Raw genomic sequence first — 17,908 nt, forward strand, 5'->3', positions numbered from 1 at the left:
AATATAAGTAAACATAATGGCTCTATAGCAGCCTGAGAATTTAACACTTGCAAAAAATCATTGCCATAACCACAGAGGGAAAGTGAGAGACAGCCAGGGCAAGGAGAGAGTGAAAAAACCCCGAGAAGATACAGAGTGTTGCCAGAAAAAAAAGGATTTTATAGCCGCTGCTGTGAAGATCCACATAGGATGGGGAAAGGATGGATAGTTTAGCAAAATGCCCCCCCCCCAAAAAAAAACCTTTAGTTCTGGCTATGCCCCTGCTGAATATTCCTCCATATAAAAAAGAACATCGGGGCATTTAAAAAAATGTCTGATGACATAAATAAAAGTGCATCTTCTTTTTTATTCTTGAAAGAAGACAATAAAAAAAAAAAATCCAGGCCATTTTTTAAACAGTAGAGATTTGTGCCTCTCAGGTAAAGCAAGAAACATAAGGCGTATGAAATATGACCTTGTTCTCTTGACCAGATACTGTAAAAGTCAGCAAAGTACGGCACAATAATTCAAAATGCAGTAAAACATCTGATTCAGCATGTTTGTAAATACAGTCAAACACTGAAGATATGAGAATTCAACTGATACCAGGCAGCATGCTCTTCTGCATGTATGCAAGTTATAGTTTGGAGGAAAGGAGAGAGGATGGTGCTAGAGGAAACTGGCCAAGGTTCGTGGGTTGCTTTGTGGAAATTGTTCTTGAGAAGTGAAGTATGCATATTAGCCAAATTACAACTCACTGAATCAATTGTGGGTTATACCTTCTCTTATTTTACTTTAAATACTGCGGGCGCACATGTGCGCGCATTCGTCAGCTTACGCCCAGGGACAGCAGCCATTTTATAACATACGCACATATATGCGAGCATGTTATAAAATAGCCTGAATGTGCACACATGTGCGCACAATTTTAAGTGGGTGTGTGCCTGGGCTCGCAAATGTCACTTCTACCGCATAAGTGGGCGGGGGTTTTACATTTTCTTGGTAGGAGGCCTGGTGAAACCCTGTGCACCACACCTGGACTCAGGGATTGGGGAGCCTGGTTTTTGGGGCTGCCCAGGTTAGGGAAGACCATCTCCCTGGTGAGAAGATATGAGCAGTTCTCTCCTGAGAGCTTTGGAGGCAGTGTCGTTTGAGGTGAGAGTTTGGAGGAAGTGCAGGAAGTCTTTCTTTTGTTGGATTTTTAGGCCTGTTTGGAGCACTCGGGCAAACCCTGCCTGGTGTCCCTGAGAAAGGCTGAGAAGCTGCTCTTCCAGTCCACTCACCGGCCTTGTCTCCAGGGTTGTTTTGGGATTTCAGAGATTTATATTTGTAAGAATCCCGCGAGACACCTGGGTGTCATGGGGAAACCTTTCCCTGGGGACCCAGGATAGGGACACCTGCCTCCCGGAAATCTCCGGGAGGACAGAAATAGAGTGGTGACTGGCTGCAGAGAACTAGGTTTGGACTTCATTTTTGGGAAAAGATTTTTTGTGGAAAGAACTGGGAGGATGATTTTTGCTGTCCCCCCCCCCCCCCCTTCCTACCCTGTCAAGAGCAACATCTGAGAGCTGCGTGTTCCTGAGTGCATCCTTTTCCATCAAGGATTCGAAGGTGAGAGAGAAAGACAACTGGAGAACGGTAAGTAAGACCAAATTTGAATTAATGCTCAGGACCCCCACTTGGAGTCTTCACCCCTGGGAGCGAGAACATTGGGACTCTGTGCATAGACTGTTCTATCAATTTTTGACAGCTTTGGAGGGGGTTTTCCTGCCCAAAGAGGGAGACCCTGCCCACTAGGAAACCTCATTTATCCAAGCCCTGGAGGGTGACTGTTTCCCCTGCCATGGTATTACGAGACCCTTACTCAGATAAAGGAAGGATCGTAAACAGCAAAGATCAATCTGTAGTGATAACAACAGTTTGAATTGTGCCATTTATTTATCTGGTTCACCTTCAGAAAACTTTATTTTTTTGGACACTCCTATCTGAGTCTCTCACGTGTTATTGGCATCTACAGCACTCACACAGTGGGTAAAGGATTTCTACCTCGCCCAGGGAAAAGAGTTATGAGTCACTTCTGCTATGCAGGGCCTTGAAGGAGGAATTCCCATCAACACTAAAGCCCTGGAGAAAGAGATTTGCAAAGAAGCTAGTACGAGTGGATTCAGCCCCAAGATATATATATATATATATATATATATATATAATTATATATATATATATATATATATATATATATATATATATATATATATATATATATATATACATTCTTTTATGGCTCCATTGGTAGCTGCTACCCCAAAATGGGGTTACACAGATGTTGAAGTGGGCCTTTTGGTAGCAACGTTAACCCCCATTCTACTTCACTTGTGCTGTTAGAACAGGGAGGAAAATCCCCTCACTCCCCTCCATGATCTCTGATTCCATTTATAGGAACCGGTTGGGCTTAATAATGGAAACTGACTCATTATATTAAATTCCAAACCAAAAGCAACTTTATTTTCTGGAATATCCAGCCAACCAAAAACTATGTACATGGAACAAAAGAGGTGAGGGGGACAGGGAAAGGTACAGAGACAGAGAGGAGCTAAGGGGCCGAGCGAGATGGGCTGAGAGTAAGGCTGAGAATGCAGGACAGAGAAAGCTAGCTGGTAAAAGGAAATAGATGTAAAAGGAAGGTTTGGGAGAGGAACTGAAAGAAGGAATTCTGACTAGGAGAGGAGGAGAGTAACTGAGGGGATCAGATGGATTTAGAAAGGGGACATGGGCTGCGAGAACAGAGGAGAGGACAGAGTCAGAGGGAGGATGTGACCTGCAACAAGCGAAGGAGCTGGCATAGGTGTGAGCATGTGGTGTGCCACCCAGGATTTGCATCAGTTGATTGGGGGATTGTGGGAACCATTCCCCCTTGTGCATACATATAATGATAATAATATTACAATCATTCTCCTTTAAAATCTTGCATTTTGTCTGGGGATTTCTAGCGGAAGGGAGGAAGATGTGAACAGGTTAATTACTCTTTCAGATAATAGAAAGACTAGGGGGCACTCCATGAAGTTAGCAGGGAGCACATTTAAAACTAATCGGAGAAAGTTCTTTTTCACTCAACGCACAATTAAACTCTGGAATTTGTTGCCAGACGATGTGGTTAGTGCAGTTAATGTAGCTGTGTTTTAAAAAGGATTGGATAAGTTCTTGGAGGAGAAGTCCATTACCTGCTATTAATTAAGTTGACTTAGAAAATAGCCACTGCTATTACTAGCAACAGTAACATGGAATAGACTTAGTTTTTGGGTACTTGCCAGGTACTTGTGACTTGGATTGGCCACTGTTGGAAACAGGATGCTGGGCTTGATGGACCCTTGGTCTGACCCAGTATGGCACGTTCTTATGGATAAGAAAGTGTTACAACATCGTTTCTGAACAAGTCAGAAAATCATTGCTTCCATAACAGTGAGTATTGCCACTACTGTTGACCAGACAGGTCAATCTGTAATCCTCCCCTCTGTCCTTTCTCCCTCTCAGCTGTAAGGGAGGGCTGGATTTTTCAGACATACCCATATCAAAATTCTCATCCAATGGGCACCAAATGCATAATCACTTTTCCCATAGCATTACTCACATCTCCTGTAGTCTTGGATGTTTTCACAACTCTCTACATCACCATCTTCTTAGTGCAGGCTTCCCTAGACACTGCACTTCAAGGACATCTTGGGACATACCTGCACATGAAATCACCCCACTCATGCTCTTATTCTGTACCACTCTTGGGTACTTCCTTGGGAGGAGGAAAAATACCACTCCACACTCAGGCCCCAGCGTTCTCAGTTTCACCACTCCAGGAAGCTCCTCGAGGGGGGAGGAAACAGCTCCTTTCTTTCTGTGCTGGCTCCCTGGACCTCCATACATCAAAGCATTCCCAATTTTGAGAACTCACCCCAATCCTGCACTTCTCCTCTTCGCTGCATGGTTGTTCCCCTGGGGAGAGAAAAACCCAGCTTGTGCTCCTCGGGCTCCAATCCATACTCCATGAAGGAGGTGGACTCCTCTCCACTTCTTCTTGGCCTTTGACCTCTCCCCTTGGGGGAAAGAGTTCCTGCAGGTTCCCACTTCCTAGGAGGGTTCCTGGGCCTCCCAGTCTGCAGGCTGAGTACTCCAGTCGATTACATAGCTGGAGGTTCCTAAACCCCACTCTATACAGGAAGGGCAGGGGAGGAAAGGGAAAAACCTCGTCAAAACTTTATACTGTCTGCTTCTCTTTCAGCAACCAATCAGAAAAACCCAAACCTCTTTAAAGAAACTTACACCCATTTTCTCAAATCACATAATCATCTGTCTTATAGTCCTCACATATTCAACATGCCATCCTGTGGTCTTTTTTGTGGGATTGCAGCAACGAAAACATTTTCCCTAAACTTGCCACACTTCATAGTTTTCCTGAACTTCCCTCTCCCAGAGTCTTCTGTATGCCCCAGGCTCACCAAAGAACAGAAATAATTGGGGGTCTCCCTAAATTCATTTCTGTAATTCTGCCCAGTCAGCTCTTCCAGAGGCAGAGTATCTATCCAGATCTACAACAAAAATTGATTAGCAGTTATCCAAGATGAGCATCCAGTCAACCAATGCTAAGATCCCCCCTTTTTCTACTGGAAGACAACTGTGACTTCATGGTACTTAACACTGAAGATATAGTTATCCAGATATGGGCAAGCAGGCAAACTGATCAACTACAGTAGTGATCCAAACCATGGAAAATGCCCCAGAGAAAAAAACAGTATCTACACTGGGCAGGCAAGGGGTATCCCTGCTCATTTGCCTAATTCCCATAGCTTACTATGTCTATAGGAATTCATTCAATCTCAGTTTGGAAGACTTATACTCTCAAAACACTTCAAAATTTTTCATAAAAATAATTGCCTTTTCTCTGAATTGCTCTTTGTTTAAAAATGTGAGGATCTCATTCATTTTGCCCTCAGACCCATGTGACAATGTTATTTCAGATTTTGTTGCATTCAGTTTTCTAAATAACAGTAATTTAAATTTAAGGAGAAGTGTTCCTACACATATCCCTTTGCTTCTCAGTTTAGGATAGAAGCGTGCATTGTCAAAAAGGCAAATGGAATGTTAGGAAGTATTTGGAAAGGAATAGAGAACAGAACTGAGACTATCATAATCCTCTTGCATAGACGCATGGTGCGACTGCACCTGGAGTATTGTATGCAATTCTGGTCACCCTATCTCAAAAAATACATGGCAGATGCCAGACATAGAAAAGGTATAGAGAAGGGCAACAAAAATGATCAAGGAGATGAAAAATCTCACTTATGGAGAAAGGCTAAACAGATTAGAGAAGAGATGACAGAAGGGATATGATTGGGATTTATAAAATCATGAATGGGGTGGAATGTGTCAGTAGGGAATGGTTATTTACCCTGTTAAACAACACTAGGACCAGGGGGCACTCCATGAATCTAGCCACCAGCAGACTTAAAATAAATCATAATAGGTATTTTTTCACTCTGCGCACAATAAAGCTGAATTCAAAATAGGTTTGGACAAGTTCCTGAAGAAAAAGTCCATAACCATTACAAAGGTAGACTTGCGGAAGCTAGCGATTATCCTGGAGAGTGAGATACAAGAGATCAATCAATTATTGGGAATCTTCCGAATACTTGTGACTTGGCCTGGCCACTGACAGAGATGGATGTTGAGTTTGATGGACCTTGGTCTGACCCAGCATGGCACTTTTTGTATTCTTATGCCAATCCTTTGCCTCAAAAGCATTCATAGAAAAATCATTTCCTCTGGAGCCCATTGATTCAGAGGCAAAAATTTCCCATGTGAATTTGTTGCTATGGTTTCCAATAGGTTTCTACAGCATTTTACAGTCTTAAGTAATTACTGTTTTGTAATATTATGATTCCTTTAAGCAAAGGTTTCTAAACATGTGACATGAAAAATTAATTCATTCTAATTAAGTTCATAATACAGAATCAAAATAAAGCTGCAAACAATGCAGCAGTTAGCAGCCTTTTCCTGTAATATAATAAGCAATATGACAATATTACTTTAGGCTCCTAACACTGGTTTAATATATTACTCTAAAGTTTAAATGCACATTTTGATATTTACATCACTGAGGTGGATTGTCATTACAGATGGCATTTTCTGTTTGCAAAAAAAAAGCTAAAATGGTAAGTATGATTAGAACAGCCAGTACAGACAAGACTATCATTTTTTTTGTAGCGAAATGTAATCTATAACTCCTTCAATATATTTGCTATTTTATCTTCAAGTAGAGTCTAGAAGGATAGGTACTATCAGAGCCAGCTGTGACACAGCTGGCCTTAAAACAAACAACAATAAAAAAATCAATGGTTAAGAGTCCTCCATGAGAAGGCAAGCAAGGAGAATGGAAAACAATCCTAGACTACAAAAAAGCTGAAAGTCAAAATGATACAAACATTGAATGCAACAATAAAACAGAATGAGATAGCCACTGAGGGGACAAGATAGCTACTTAATTTTAACCAGTTAGCTTTAGTTACATTTTCAGCTGAACCTAACCAGCTGAAATGTGGATAAATCTAGAAAGTCAAACTTTGGAGGAGGACCTCTGCTCCTTCTCACATCTGATCTGAGGGGTGTGGATATAGGTAGATGATGTTTGTCAATCTGCCAAATCAAGGACCCAGACACCACCAAGCATCTAAATATGGGGATAATCCTCAAAAAACTGGGGATATATAGCAAACTTAACTCAGTACCTTCGTGTGTTAATATCACTGTTCCCTCAGAGCAGGGGTCTGGAACCTTTTTGGCTGAGAGAGCCATGAACGCCACATATTTTAAAATGTAATTCCATGAGAGCCATACAATATGTTTAAAACTCTACTCTGCATGAACGCATAACCCCTCCCCCCTTCGCTATCCTCCCTTTTCCCTGTCCCCCACCCTTCTCGTAACCTCCCTTTTCCCTGTCCCCCACCCTACTCATAACCAAGTCATATTGTACATATTGTATATAGGCTATATGCCATTTCTATATACCCACATCTAATATTTAATTTTAATTTTATTCATATGTTACAATGTTCCTTATATTTATTGTTTAATCAACTGTTCTCTTGTTACAATGTAAAATAGGGCAGTTCCGGCTCTATTCAACCTGTTTTCTGGAAACCGATGTGATATCTCGATCGAATGTCGGTATACAAAAGAAATAAAATAAATAAATAAATAAATAAATAAATAAATACAAGTAAATGTGTGCATTTTATGTAAGATCACACTTTTAAAGTACAATAAGTCTCTGAAAATATTACACCAGGCCTTAAGACACCAATACATCTCCTATTAGGAAAACGGACTAAGTCAGGTTGCTATAGAGTCCTACACAGAAACTACACGCCAGCAGAAAACCTCACCTGAATCACGTGCTGTCCCTCACCTAACATAGAATAAAGAGACCAAAACGCATAACAAGAAGCATGCAGAAAAAACTGAATTGGAAACTGCAACGAGCCAGAGTCTCTGTATGCAGTGTAACAAAGGAAAAAAGAAACATCACCCATCCTTATAAAACAAATCAAGAAATATAAAATCATCAGCAGTAAAACTGTACTAACAAAAAGAACGTATTTCGAACCAGCTGATGAGTGGAATATCCAATAATTAAAAACTCGAATAAAAAATTTCCAGATTCCAACAAAATATTTCAAAATAGCAGACACAAAGACCCAGTAATGAAAAATAATAAGGATACAAACATTTTTTTGCTCTGCATACCTGGGAACGTTTGATATCCAGGTGACCTGAGATTGTTCTGAATTAGCAGGAGGAGGGGTGGTTTGCTTGGAACTTTCTCCTCTCTCAGTCACATACCAGCGCTCTCTCTCACACTGGCTCTCAATTACACACCTATACACACATGCTCTCAGTCACTCACATATACACATGCTTTTTCTCTCTCACTTATATAGGCTCTTAATTACACATTTACACACATGCTGTCTATCTTTTCACACTTACACACACACACAGGCTTTCAATCACATAAAATACATGCTGTCTTTTTCTCTCACACACAGACTCTCATTCACATGCTTACAAACATGCTCTCTCTTTCTCTCATTTACACACAGGCTCTCAATCACATACTCACATGCTCCATCACCTAAACCAGCTCTCAAACACACACAGACATACATGCTCTCTCTTACTTATACACACAGGCTCTTAATCATACATACACATGATCTCTCTCACACACAAAGGATCTCAATCATACACACATACTCTTTCACACAAACAGGTTTTCAATCACAAACTTACACATACAGGTTCCCAATCGTAAACTTACATTCATGCTCTCTCTCTCACAGGCAGGCTCTCAATCACAGACATACTCTCTTTCACATATATAGGCTCTCAATCATTCACATACATGCAATCTCTCACCCACACACACAGGATCTCAAACACACATGCTTGCTCGCTCATTCACTCTCTCTCTCCCCCACCCCCACCCCCACCCCGGGAACTCGCGGCAGCAGCAGCCTCCTCCCAACGCTAATCTCCTTCATTTTCAGCCCTCGCGGAGGAGGAGTCCCATCGGCCGCGGTTGAAGCTCTTCTTTATTTTCCTCCGAGCTGCGCTGCACAGTCTTCTTTTCGTCAGACCGACGCTGACCACACTAGCATGGTCTCTTCTTCCCGCGCATGCACCCACTGCTCACCACTTCCTCTTCCGGGCCGTGGGGGGGGGGGGGCAGGAAGAAGAGAGCATGCCGGTGCCGCTGACTCCAGCTATTCTGCCGCATTCCGCCCGGGCTGACAGCATTTTAAGCCCGGGCGGAGGAGGAGTCCCATCGGCCGCGGTTGAAGCTCTTCTTTATTTTCCTCCGAGCCGCGCTGCACAGTTTTCTTTTCGTCGGACCGACGCTGACCACACTAGCGTGGTCTCTTCTTCCCGCGCACGCACCCGCTGCTCACCACTTCCTCTTCCGGGCCGCGGGGGTGGGGGCGGGAAGAAGAGAGCACGCCGGTGCCGCCGACTCCAGCTATTCTGCCACGTTCCGCCCGGGCTGACAGCATTTTAAGCCCGGGCGGAGGAGGACCGGGGAGCAGCTGGGTCAGCGGGGGACTGGAAAGTGTGGCGACACACTGATTTAGTAGATTTGTCTGCGAGCCAGATGCAGCCATCAAAAGAGCCATATCTGGCTCGCGAGCCATGGGTTCCCGACCCCTGCCTCAGAGGAACACTGACACATTTTCCCCTGCCAGGCACAGTCCAGCCATGCTGCAGTTTTAAATTCTTGGGTCTGTCAAATCCTGCAGATTACAGGACCCCCACATAGTCCAGACTGCAAAATGGCTGGATTATGCCTGGCAGAGAGAAAAACATCAGCAGTCCTGGGTACACATAGAGGGATCACTGGCTGGAGGTGCCTGAGAACAGTTTTAGGAGCCATTGATCCATAGCAAACTTCAGTAAGGCAATTATCAACCAACAGAGTATGAATAGAAAAAGAAAACATGAATACATACTGGCTAGTGTCCACCCTCAAGGACAGCCTGGATTTCCCATTAGGCAAGGAGGAGGTGACACCCACTTATTAAGGCTGGAATCACAGTGAGTTTTATTTACTGCAATGACAATTTAAATTAAAATCCCTTATTTTACTTCTTTACCTTGATTTTCCATTTTAGTAGTAATAGACACTGGAAAGCCAATTCAGAAATATAAATACAGTTAATGATTCATACAATTGTAGCGACTAAGGGGGTTATTTTTTTAAACCCTTATCGCGTGCGTTAGGGCCCTAATGCACGTGATAAGGCCATATCGCATGCGAAAAGGGCCTTTTCGCAAGCGATATGATGCAAATTAGGGGGAGGGGACGAGTCGGGGCAGGGAGGGGCGGAGTCGGCGGTGTTTTCACTAACGGCGATAATGTTTCTAACATTATCGTCGGCAGTAGCGTACCGAATAGCACCACCATGAAAGGTGGTGCTATTTGGTGTGAAAGCCGGCAGCCGGCGCATCGCAGTGGTGCAAAGGCTGCAGGCTTTGCCCCCCGATTTCACAGGATTCATCATTCTGCGTTGAATGATGACTCCTGGCCTAAGATTGCTAACTTTTCCATCAAACTTGAGGACAGATGGGGCATGTCCCCTTTGAGCCTGAGGATTAATCCTAGACTAGGAGTGCTATGGATCCTGATTCAGGTCCGGACAATAAGGAAGACTTTTCTTCCAGGGCCTCTGGTGGTGTCTATCACTATCTCAGTGACCACTTCACAGTCTAAATCAAATAGTTCCAGGTTGTGCCAGATGGTGAGAAATAAGAGCAGGGAAACCAAAATTACCACCAGAGAAAGAAACCAGGCATTGCAAAAGAGTCCATCCATTCCCCAGTAAGTCCACACTTGGGTAAAACTCAATGAAAACACTGGAGTCTGTAGTTGGTGTTCAAAAAAAGATAGTCTTTACTGTAACTTAAAAAAGAAGATCCAGATCAAGATGACAAAATAAGAATCAAGATACATCCAAGGATCAATAAAAAACAAATGATTTATTTGTCTATCCTTATACTGTTTGCTTCCCTTCTTGCACTTTCTTCTTGATTGAAAATATCCTCACCAGTGAGAGTGGGATAACGAGTATAGTTCCAGGTCTGGTATAAACTGGTCTAGAAAAAATTCCCCAAGCAAAACATCCAAACTGGATTCAAAAACTGTAATCCAAATTCTCAAAAAATACAATTCTTGAGTTATTGGCTCAGAAGTCTACATTCTTCTCTTCACCCAAACTGTTAACTGGTCGAATGGGCAAGCAAATCTCTGTCGCAGTCCTTTGGGATACTGGGGGCATGCCTTTCTCTCTGGCATTGGTCAGTCAAAATCCACAAAAAAGACTTCTCAAAAATCTCTTCCTCAAAACCTCTTTGCTAAATGCTTAAATTGCCTTCTGTGAGATCCAGGGGGAATCTCCAGCTCTCCAGCCATCTTACTTTGAGATCTTGGGGGAATCTCTGGCTCATCAATCTGCTCTCTCTTGAAACCTTGAGAAAGGTTTCGGCTCCTCACTCTTCCTCTATCTCCTTCCCTGTTGCTTTGAGATACTGAAGGGATCTCTTCCTATGTTGCCTTCCATCTAACTATCTGAAGCTCTGGGCATGCTCGATAAGACTTTATATCCCTTCTCGTCCACTGTGGTCTTCACAGAAAGAGCTTTTAGTGCTACCTTCTACAAATATTCATCTTGAGAATTCTAGAGAATTTTGTTTTTCTTATTTATCACCATGTCTTTGGAATTGTTTACCATTTAAATACTTCATGAAATTTAGGATGGTACTTAAGTCCCACCTGGTTTTATAAGTCTTCGTTCATTTGTATTCTATTTCATTTTAGTTTCACTTTTTTTTCTTCTTTCATGAGATTTTGCTCCATTTTTGCCCTGCTTTTTTACTTACTTTTTTTGTTTTGTTTAAATTTGTCTCGGTGTCCTGTTTTTTTGTTCTTTTAAACTGTTTATTGTATTATGGTTTATGTTTCATTTTTACTAGTTTTATTTTGAAATGTTTTATGCTATATTTTTGCTAGTTTTTACCTTGTTAGCTCTGTTTGAATTTGATTTGTACATTGCTTTGTTTTACCAATGTAATTAGTTGTGATTAATCAAGTAATAAACATAAACATAAGGACAGTACTTTAAAACTGGTGCGCAGGCGCACATGTGCACATGTTCATTGGCTTGCATCCAATGTTGCAGCCATTTTATAACATACGCGTGTATATGCATGCATTTTATAAAATAGCCTGATCGTGCACACACGTGAATGCAATTTTAAGTGGGCACATACCTATACATGCAAATGCCGCTTCTACCGCATAAGTGGGGGGATTTTAAAAGACACAAGTGCCCTGATTACCAGTGTTCCCAGTTCATTCTCAGTTTGCCCAGGTAAGGAATAGGACTTCCAATCCCCTCTAGTTTAATAGCCTTCCTTCTCCCCTGTTATCCCCAACATTTAAAATCCCACTAATCTGCCTAGAATTGTTTGTTCTACAACTTATACATCATCCATAGCAGAAGTAAAGTTACGCAGCAGGGTTCCCCCGATGTGCACCTTGCGCGTAAGTGCGAGCTAATTTCAAGTTAAAATTCAGGAATACCCATGCTCCACCTCCTTTTTTGAACTTTTCATTTATGCACCCAGCAGCAAGTATGCACATATCCGGGTAGCTTTAAAAATGCGCTCGGATCGTGCCGGCCCAACTTGGGTGCATATCTCCCGGTTTTGACACACGCCGGGTTTTAAAAATTCACCTTTAAAAATCTATCCCCCAAAAAAGTGGGGTTATAGCAATGGGAGGAATAAAAATATCAAAACCCCTCATATTGCCCCTAGATAGAAAAATCACATAGGAATAATGTCAGTGACTGGCCTAGCCCCATCACACTTATCAGTGATTTGTTTACCGAACTGAGATCCGTGATCCCATGGTAGGAAAAAGGTTTCAAGGAGGAGGGATCTGTAAAATCTGTGAAATGGAACGTGAAAACAGATCTCACTATGCTCAGCACAGGTCATTAAAAACCAGTGAACACGCAAAATGTGTCTTGTGGAGCACCTTGTAAATGCCTTGGCTGTAAATGAAAGTCAGACCAATTGGAACTACAGCTATTAGAGATGCCTGCAGTCGTTTTATGTCTTGATTAACCCAATTCAATCCTGCCACAGTCTCATTTCTGCCAAAGAGAAGCCCCAAAATTGGAAAAGCAATGAAGCAGTGCTGAGGGACTGCCGAGTAAAGCACCAGTGCCATTCCATTTTATCCCTACCTTTTATTTTCCATTTATTTATTTATTTAAAAGTTTTATAATCCCACTCTCATCCATACTTAGAGGGGGGGGGGGGCACAATAGAACAGGCATAAAATAAGGTCTCAACAATTCCTAGTAATGGTACCTCCTTAAAAAAAAATCACGCCAACAAACGAAAGATGAATCCAGTGCTGACTCTATATAGGGTTATCAGCAAGCTGGAAAACACTTCAAACCCTTAATGGGTAGTTGCAGTCCTCTCTATCATCTATCCCAGACATTGTGGGGTTTTTTTTTTTAATGAATTTTATATGTGCAGATAAAATAGTCTCATAGCATCCAAATCTGCAATCAATCGCTCATATCCAATATACCAAGTCCCCCGGCTCTGTCCTGTCCCCAGGCTTCCCCAGCTTTTGTCTGCATATTTCTATTTCTAAATTGTGGTCACTTATTTGGTAGGCTTTATCTATGTTTGCATATAGTTAAGATTAGTAATCTGCTAGCATGTTATTTTCTATGTAGGGATCTGTTTAGTCCAGTCTGTTCCGTTTTTCCAATCTGTACTTCCCTATAGGAGAGGATACTCACTGTGCTCTGTGGCAGTGGTTCTCAACCTTTCATGACTACCGTACTCATTTCAAGAGTTTTAGATGACTCGTGTATCACTTGCATCACAGAAATTTTAAACTATAGCCCTTATTCAAAAAGGTGCGTTAACAATTAGCATGCCAAAACATGCACTATTTAGTGCCGGCCCTATTATTTTCAGTATAGCCTATTCATGCCTTGGTGTGTTAACACAACACACCCTTTTTGAAGAAGGGCCTATATTTATACTACGGTAAGATATTTGGGCCTTTCAACTGAAATTTTACTGCCAAATTGTAATGCACGCACACTCCATAAGCTGATGCTGCTAAACGAAGCTTAGCAGGAAGTGACATCAGTGCCGTGTAGCCGGTGGTGCTGAGCTAGCTAGAGGGCACACTCCTGGTAATTCTCTATTGTCTCTTCCTGATAAAATGGAGCTAGTTAGAAATGCCAGAAAGGACCAGAGGAAGCTCATTTCTACAAATCTTTCTTCTCCAAATAACTGCCTTCATTACCAGTGATTTAATTTGTTTTTTTTGTCTCCCATCTCTCACCCTTCATTTGTTTTGTTTTTTTCCTCTAATTTTTATTCCAGAAGGTGAACAAATACAAAACAGAATGTTACATGTCTGTCTGACAACAATAACCATATTGACCAACAAACAATAACACAAAACATACATCAGCTCACAAAAGGATGTCATCTTATGGATTTTTTTCATGTAATACACCCGCAATCTCCTGGTTTGAGCTGGGTGGAGTAGGTAGTTCCTGGGAGCTCTGCTTAGCCCATGTGGCTTCAGCACACCCCCTCCAACAGAAAGCAATAAGCAGACCCCCTACTCAGCTTCAAGAAAGCACTGATGGCAGTTCCCAAAGTCATAAATGTAGAAATAAATGATCTCAGGCTATGGACTGGTATGAATAATATAAAATATAACCCATGTGGCAAAAATAACAACTTAGTAGTTTTCTATAGATAGGGATCTCTTGGCCCACACAGTCCATGCAGGTGTCTCTGCCTACTAAGACTATCTTCTCCTAGCCCTTGTTCTTTGCGCCACCTGCTATAATTTTCTCAAGCATATTTGAAACAAAACATACAATATTGGGCATGCAAAGCAACTGTATTTCTTTTCAGCACTGAGAAAAAAATTCCATGAGCTAGAATGAAATAATAAATGGCTTGATATAATTCTTTTCCAGTATTTGGAACCTTTTGTTTGCATATTACAGGCCTGGGAACCTGCAGCCTGAATCCTGAGCACTTGATTGCAGAAAATGGAGCAACGCACAGAAAACTAAAGAGCCTCATGTTTGATAACCTGGTCAGACGCAAGGCTATCTTTAGGAAAGCCTCCAGGTTCATCATCCTGAGGACAAATGACATGATGCTTCCAACTCCTGTATAGTGGATGACAGAGACAGGTGCATTTGTTTTAAGGGTTCTGCCCTCTGGCCCTTTGCCTAAGAAACAGCTTGCAATATATAAGCAGCTGTTTTCTCTCTCTACCTCTTCCTAGAAGACAATCTTCTCTACCTCAAGATGAAAATAATGTTTTCAACATCTTGCAACAATCTGATTTCATTTCTAAGGATCCCAGAATCTCTTGTCATTTTACACTTTGCTGTACAGGATCATTTTTAAAACCAAAAGATTGTTCTTATTTTATTTTTTGTACTTCCTCTTTTGTACTTCCAGCTCAGTCAGAACCAGATCTAGCATCTGGAACCATAAGCCTTCATTGTTACGCCCGTCTGTCACAGATGGCTGCGACCGCTGCTGCTCACCTCATGTCTCCTTACATCTACTCCATTGGGTAGTCTTGTGGCCTCCGCCAGCTATCGCCGGCCTGTCTGCCTCTGTTCCCGGGCCTCCCTGGACGGCGAGGACGCTGCCGACCGCCATCTTGTCCTCGGAGATCCTTAGGTGCGCGCGCTCTCGGGCCAGTCTTAAGCACATCATAGCGGGAACCTCGGGGGTGTCCCCCCCAGATGACGTCACACTTCATGGACTCTTAAGCTGGCTGGCCCTGTCTGCCTACGACTTGGCAACGAGTTCCCTCATTGCTGAATCCGCTTCGCAGACTACGGACTTCTCATTTCAGCTCCTGCTTCTACGGCGTAAGACATTCTGGATACCCGCTCCTTGGGGGCCCTTTCCTCATCTCTGGCTATCCGCTCCTCGGAGGGCCTAGCGCCTTGGACTACTGCTTGCCCTGTTCCCCGGGGCTTCTCCTGGAACCCTGGCTATTGTGAGTACCACGCTCCGCAAACCCTCACCAATGTACCCCGCTCTGCGGACCACTACCATATCATCTCTACTGAGGAGTCTCATCGGTGTACCCCGCTCTATGGACCATTGCTGTATCTTCACTACAGAGGTATTCTCCTTTGGATATACCCCACTGCACAGACTCTTTGACACCTCTGTATCTGTATGACTTTCTCCTGCAGTCCCCGCTCCATGGGCAGTATCTCTTTACTTCCTTAATAAAGACTCTATTCATCTAGCTGTGTCTGACGTCAGCTGACACCTTGCCTTCCCGACGGTGAGGCTTACAGGGCTCCTCCCTCGGGTGGTACCATCTCTCACCTCAGCCCAGGGCCTACATACCTACAAATCCTAACATTCATTTGCAACTCTCTGGGGATTTTGCCCCTGTTTTATATGCCCCCCCCCCCCTACACACACACACACACACAACACATACCTAGTTTGGTCATTACATAACATAACATAATTTATTTCAAATATGCCTTCCCTCCAAAGTGCCTAAAGCATGATACAACAGAACAAGTGACAATTTAAAAATAATAAAACTAAACAGAATCACATAATAAAGAACAATTCACAAATTAAAATGGTATTCAATTGCAGTGAGGGTACTGGGTCAGGGACCATGCACCAGGGCTCTTTCTGGAATCATGCAATCAGGAACCCTGAATCGATCCACTGGTAATGACTATGACTCCCACCTTCTGGGGGCTGTGAACGCTGCCTCTGCATCATCTCCAGCTGACGTGGGGAGCAGAAGACCTGCCTCTGGGTTCAAACCCGTTTACAAAATACTCATCATTATGCTATTTCAGTGATTAGGCTATTGATTGCTCTGACCAATATTGGCTCGTTTGGATCTTGTAGTTATTTGTAAGCAACTCAAGACCTATTTGTTTCAGGAAGCACTTGGATAATAATGTTAATTTTATCTTTTATTTTGAGTGGGAAATTATTTTTAGTTTGTTTGTTTTATTTGTTCATTTGCTTTATTGTTTTATGTTTTATTGTGAATATATTATTATACCTACCCAGAACAGTTTTTCAGCTATGGGTGGAAGATGTTGTGATTCTGCTCTCATGAGCAGCCTCTCTGCCTGTCCCACGGCCTGGAGGCCACAGTCCCTGGTCTTCCTTGTGGCAGTTTGCCCCTGTGGCTTGAGAGCTGCCGACAATGCTGAGCCTGTTCCTCGGCCCCGCCCTGCTCCTGGGTTAGCAGCAGCATGGCCGCTTGCCATGGTCCTGCACAACTTCCTGCTTCCTCTTCCTATGGTGCGGGCTGCGCCTCTTCACAAGATTGAAAGGGCCTGCAGCCGGATATGCCCTGGGCCCCACCTGATGACTGTTTTCTGACTCAGCCCTATAAAAGGGCTTCTCCAGCACTTCTGCCTTGCCTTGCATTGGAGTTTCCTGCTCCTGGAAGTCTCGTCTTCCAGTGCTCCATCAGGTCTTCATTCCTTGTTCTTCGTTGGAGCTCCATGTCCTGTCTTGCCTGAGTCTTCGTTGCATCCTGAGTCTTCATTGCTTCCTGTGGCTTCCTGATGTTCCATGTCTTCATGTTCTGAGGTTCCCAGTCCAGGCTTCCTGACATTTCACTTCCTGATGTCCACTTCCTGATGTTCCAGACTCCTGATGTTCCACTTCCTGATGTTCCAAGGTTCCATTCCTCCTTCGCTTGTTTCGAGTCCTCTTGACCCTCCAGCTCCTTTGGTTCTCCAGATGACACCTTGTTGGGGTAAATCCATTTCGTTAGTTCCTGTTCTCGTCATTGGAGTTTCGTCTCAGCTGGATCCCCTTCCTGTGCTAGTCCAGTTCTCTGCGTGGTCCGTGACCAATCTCTCCAGGTTGTGTAGGGCACGCTACAAGGTCAGGGTGGTCCATGACTAGCCCATTGGGTCCGCCCGTGTTGGTGGGCTGTTTAGGGTGCCCTGAGAGACAGTGCCAATGTTTGAACCTTCTCAACTCCTCGTCTTGTCAAGAGTCTTCCAAGCTCTTCGTCCACATCCAGAGTCTTCTCGTCCATGTCTTGAGTCTTCTGTGTCACAAGGCCTCCGTCTGCCCTCATCCTCAGTCTGGCCTGCTGCTTCTTGCCGATACCCAGCAGCAGGTCCGAAAGGGCTGGGGACAGTCGGAGGACTGTTCAAATACCAACATAGTCTTGTTGGCTTCCAGAAGCATGCAGGTCCGGCAGAGGGTCAGACTTTGTCTTCACCCATGCTTGGAC

General features: G+C 43.2%; 1 protein-coding gene across 7 annotated transcripts in view; it reads right to left on the reverse strand.

Moving 5' to 3' along the window:
• Positions 1 to 17,908, reverse strand: part of IQSEC1 (IQ motif and Sec7 domain 1) — a 1,385,758-nt gene that overhangs the window by 968,866 nt on the left and 398,984 nt on the right. The gene's annotated exons all lie outside the window — the stretch shown is intronic.

Source organism: Rhinatrema bivittatum, chromosome 4 (assembly GCF_901001135.1).
Source record: "Rhinatrema bivittatum chromosome 4, aRhiBiv1.1, whole genome shotgun sequence".
Classification (NCBI taxonomy): Eukaryota; Metazoa; Chordata; class Amphibia; order Gymnophiona; family Rhinatrematidae; genus Rhinatrema; species Rhinatrema bivittatum.